A 5,832-nucleotide genomic window follows, 5' to 3' on the forward strand; every position below is an offset into this window, starting at 1 on the left:
CAAGCGAGAAAAATGAATTAGCGCATTCAAATCACTGTTTAGCGCATCAAGTAAACAGCGTAGCGCATCCAATCCACTGTTTAGCACGTGGGATCTATACTCTAGCGCGTGCAGTCCTTTCTTTAGCGCATGACTTCCACTAAAATTTTCCTGTAGGTATCAACGCGAGAGAAAAATAGAGTAGCGCATCCAGTTAACAGTCTAGCGCATCCCGCTTACTGTTTAGCTCGTGGGGTCTATACTCTAGCGCGTGTAGACCTTTCTTTAGCGCATGACTTCCACTAATATTTTTCTGTAGGTTTCGAGGCGGGAGAAAAATAGAATAGCGCATCAAGAAAATAGCTTAGCTCATTGGGGGTGCATAATAGTGCATAGATGCCTTTTCTTAGCGTATAGACATCATTTCTTAGTGCATAGAGTTGGCAGAGCCAAAAATTTATGACAGAGTCAAAATTTAGGCTTGTGGGAGGCTTAATATATATGGAATATAACATTTAAGTATAAGTGACATTTCCTCTTCTCTTTTCTCTTTCTTATACTTTAAGTTATATTCCATATATATTGTCAAGATGTTTGAGAGGGGTTTTGGACCTCTAGGAGTTATAATGCAAAATCTAGTTTTTGGAAGATCTTCCAAATTTCAGACTTAGTCAAATTTTAGGGCATTTCAGGATCAGGATTGTAAAATTTGTAACCAAGATCAGAATTTAGGCTTGTGTAAGCCCACACTAACATTTGATCACTAACTGTGTGCAGGTTCTAATATTTTTTGTGCAGGGGAAGGAGCAAGTTTAGAGGCTTTAAGTTTCTTTTTTTACTTTCTTTCAACAAAAGTTGGTTAAAAAGAACTCACTCTCCTTTTTGCAAAAGTTAAAATAAACCTCATCATTTCATTTGGATGCATAAAATGAACTTCATGCCTTCCTTTTTGGTGTTTTAAAATAAAACTTCATCTTTTCTTTATTGCAAGGTAAAGAGAACAACAAACTTCATATTTGCTTTCTTGCAAGATTAGAGGAAAAACACTTCATTTTGGAAGCTCTAAAAAGAACAAGCAAATTTACTTTCTGCAAAGCTTAAAACGAACCTCACCTTCCTTTGGTGTTTAAAAGGATTCACTTTATTTTGCAAAATAAAAGAACCTCATCTTCATTTTGTGCAAGGCAAAGAGGGAACGTTTTCCCCTATCGACTTTAATTTTGTTGACCAAACATCACGATTTACTTTTTTGACCAGGCTTGTTTTACAAAAGTTTTGGAAATACACACTTTGCTATGAAAGGTTAAAAAGAACATCATGCTTTTTGGAGCAACATCTCCAAATAGAAGTTAGCAAATCATTGTCTTGAAGGCTAAAAAGAACAACTTGATTGCCTTGTCTCGAAAGTGGAAGGTATATGCTCTCCCAATAACTGGGTGACCAAAAAGCCAAACCACTCTTAAAGCTTTCTTTAATTCAAGCAATAAATCCTTTAGCAGGCTTGCCTTCCCGAGGGGTTGAAAAACTCTTAAAGCCATCTTTGGCCGGTGTGAGGGGAACGACCTAAGTGGGGAACGACTTTGACGCCAAGTATTCCAACCCACTATAATCAAATGTGGAAAGTGACGAAAGTCCTTTTCAACGGTTGCGCGCAGTGATTAGCCTTCCCCCAGTATCCTTGAGATACGTAAAGCCTTTGTTCTAAAGGTTGGGAAGCCTCCTGAGGGAGTTTATCACTGACGGCCGAATGGGAAGCCTGACTACGAACCCTAGCATTAGAAACTTTGAACCGAGTCAGTCGCCAAACATTGGCAATATCATAGTGCCAGGGTGGGGAAGAATCCACCCCCAAGATTACTCACCATATATCTCCCAAGATAACTACTCAACTGTGAAGCAATTTACTTTGAGTTAATTTTTGGCAAAAGGCAAAAAAAAGGGCGCCTTCTAGGGGGTTACAAGGCTGTTTGAGCTGACGAAGTATCGAGACTAGTGGGCTATGATATTGTCAATGACCTTTGAATAAAGAGTCTATCTGATGTGTCTTTTGTTGTAAATCAAACCAGTGATAACATCGAGGATTTGAACACATCCTCAAAAGAATATACACTCAATGTTTAGCATTAGGATGATCATTGTCTTCATGTGTGCTATGTATTCTTGTCACAAATGTTAAAATATCTTGCAAAGTATCCAACAATCAAACTCAAAAGTCAGTTCAAACAAGGAAAAATCATAAAGTGGAGAAGATTTCCATATCCAACAAAACATCTTTTAAGATGGTTATCAACATTTCAACTATCTTTAGGAAAGACTTTCATCCAACAAGATTAGGAGAATACCAAACCAAGTAATCAAGATTTTATCTATTCGACTTAGTAAGCTTGAGTATCCAAAAAGAAATCATCCATCAAAATCACAAGTGTTAAAAATTCTAAAAATTGCAGAAAAACAACCGAGTCAAAATATATCAGGGCAGTTTAGCGCATAAGAGCAACTTCTTAGTGTGTGCAGTACTTCTGTTAGCACATCCAAACCTCAAGTTAGCGCGTCTGTTCCAAACAGTAGCGTTTTATCCCAAGACAAATCAGTGTTGAAACGTTTTAGCGCATCGAAAAAACAATCTAGCGCGTGGAAGCAACAACTTAGCGCGTGCAAGCCAAACATTAGCGCATAAAATCCAACAGTTAGCACGTCACAAACCCAGAATAGCGCATAGCTTTTTCAACTGTTAAAACAACAATTTTTCGATAGTCCAAATTTTAGCACATGTCTGGGGGCAGCCTAGCACGTGTGGCTATTCTGTTAGCGCATAAAGAAATTTTAGTAGTGCACGTAGACTCTGTTTTAGCGCGTGATTAAAAACAGAAAAACAAAGAGCAAAATTGGGAAAATTTTTGAAATTTTCAAAAACATTTTTAGAAGCCTTTTTCATCAAAAATCATCTTTCATCAAAGCAGAGTGACCAACAAATCGTTAAAACCATTTCTCAAGTTAAATTTGCGCCAAAATGACAGTTGTCAAAATCCTAAACGAATCGCACGATAAAGGACGTCTTTCCTATCATAATCCGGAACATCTCATCATCAGTATCAACAGAATCCTTTACCATCTTACGGATTTTTATCTCAAAATACTTGTTTAAAATTTTTAAATTGTCAAATCCAGTTTCCAGATCGGGAGGCTTTTATCCATATCATTTGACACGCTTTGTCGTGAAGGGGCATCTAAAAGCCTTCACTTTGATAGAGTAAGATTTGAAATTTTCGAAAACAGAAATCAACTAAATCTAAACAAATCAAAGGAAACCATTGATCACTCATGCATGACTAATCCCCTTATTCTGAGAAGAAAGAACCTTTATCATAGCATCACGTTGAAGAAACAACAACCTAGTTTTTCCAAATTCATCAAGAGAAATAAGTTTTTATACATCAATCGTCAACTCTTCAAATCTCATTGGGTATTCCTTCATCACGTCAAACAGTATATCCAAAACAGACAACCTAGTCCTAAGACCCTTACCAAAAGGAGTATTTCTCTACATCAACCTATCAAAAACATCAACTTTGATCATTCATATGACCATTCATCATCAAACCGAGAAAAAGGAAACTCAGTCAAAGGAAATGAGTCCTAGCATAAATCAAGATCACGATATCATGGCTCTCCAATCTAATCCCATTTTTGATCAAGATCCCACCTATCAAGAATCTTATGATGATCCCCTAAAATTTTGGTATTCCATCCACGATGACCCTCTTTCATCTCAAGAGCAAAGTCCCATTCAACATCCATCTCCTAAGCAAGAGCATGATATCCCTTCCATCTCCTCCACTATTCTAATTCAAAATCAAGAGAAAAGCACAAACTCAAATGATCCTACTCCAAGTCAAGATCAAGATCAAGTAATCTCTTCATCCTCCAAATCTATCTTAGGTCCTTTCATTCCAAAGTCAATCTCTTCATCCTCCAAATCTATCTTAGGTCCTTTCAATCCAAAGTCAAACTCTTCTTCTTCTAAATCTATCTTAGGTCCTTTCATTCCACAATCAAACTCTCCATCCCTTTCATCCATCTTGGGTCCTTACCTCCCTCCATCCACCAATCCATCACCTCAAATGATCCATAAGAAAGATCAACGAGGAGCACATCTTTGAAATTCTTTCAACCCTCTATCTAAACATCTTTCCAAAACTATTCTTCTATCATTTCCTCTATCTATTTTGGGTCCTTATGTCCCAAAATTCAATTTTCCTCTATCTCTTCATCACTTCTCAAGTACCAACACTCATCCTAAAAACATTTATATCTATCCTCGCACAAATCTTCAAACATTCTATCTATTATCCAACACCTCTTTCCATCCCTATCATTCAATCCTTTGCATAAATCCTTCATCTGTGAAATAGGAATATGGTCATTTTTATACGTCTACACTTTGCACATTTCATTTCCAAAGTTCTTGCATAAGGAGTCATTACCACAAAAAATAATATTATCAACAAATATGGCTGAGATCAGTATTCCATTGTCCTCATCATTCTTCATGTACATATTGTTGTTTTCACTTGTCCTTATAAATCCAATCTTGATCAAATAAGAGTGCAGTCTTTCATACCATGCTCTAGGTGCTTGTTTCAGACCATATAAAGCTTTGTTTAATTTACATACCTGATCTTTACTCTTGTCTTCAACAAATCCTTCAGGCTGTTCAATATAAACTTCTTCTTCTAGTATACCATTCAAAAATGCAGATTTGACATCCATTTGATATACATTGAAATTTTTGAAAGCAACATATGCCAACAATGTTCTTACTCCCTCAAGTCTAGCCACAGGTGCAAAAGTCTCACCATAATCTATTCCTTCTTCTTGAGCATAACCTTTGCAAACTAGTCTTGCTTTGTTCCGAATGACCTCACCTTTTTCATTTAGCTTGTTTCTGAAAATCCACTTTGTACCGATTACATTTTTGTCCTTCGGTCTTGGGACCAGTGTCCATGTGTCATTCTTCTTGATTTGATCAATCTCTTCTGTCATAGCATTTAACCAATCTTCACTGTTAAATGTCTCTTTTACTATTCTCGGTTCAAATTCAGATATCAGACATGTGTTCTGTCTCAGTTTGTTCCTTGTCATCACTGGATCATCCTTATATCCTATAATTTGACTTGATGCATAATGTCTTCTAACATATTTGGCTAATATAGGCTCGGTAGGCTCTGTATGATCTTCTTCATCACTCGGTAATTGGATATTATCTTCATTTTCTTCAGCAACTTTCTCGGTAGGACTTCTCTGTTGAACATAAACAAATTCTTCATAATTTTCTGGTTCTTTGGAATTTCCTTCATCATTTCTTTCTGCAAATTCATCAATTTTCACATTAGCACTTTCTACTATTTTGTTAGATGACTTGATCAGACATTTAAATGCTTTACTTCTATAAGAATAACCAACAAATGTTCCTTCCTCACTTTTCTGATCAAACTTTCCATTTCTGTCATCTTTGTGAACATAACATCTACTTCCAAATATTTTAAAATAACTTACATTAGGTTTCTTGTCATACCAGATTTCATATGGTGTCTTCACAGTTCCTTTCTTCAGTTGTACTCGGTTCAGGGTGTAAACTACAGTGTTGATTGCTTCTCTCCAAAATGTTTGAGGTACCCTCTTTTCTATCATCAGGGTTCTAGCACAATCTACAATTAATCTGTTTCTTCTCTTAGCTATCCCATTTTGCTGAGGTGTTCTCAATGTAGATACTTGCCTTTTTATACCATGATCATTGCAGAATAAGTTAAATTCATCAGAAGTGAACTCTCCTCCTCTATCAAATCTAAGACA

This window comes from Cryptomeria japonica, chromosome 11 (genome assembly GCF_030272615.1).
Source record: "Cryptomeria japonica chromosome 11, Sugi_1.0, whole genome shotgun sequence".
Lineage (NCBI taxonomy): Eukaryota > Viridiplantae > Streptophyta > Pinopsida > Cupressales > Cupressaceae > Cryptomeria > Cryptomeria japonica.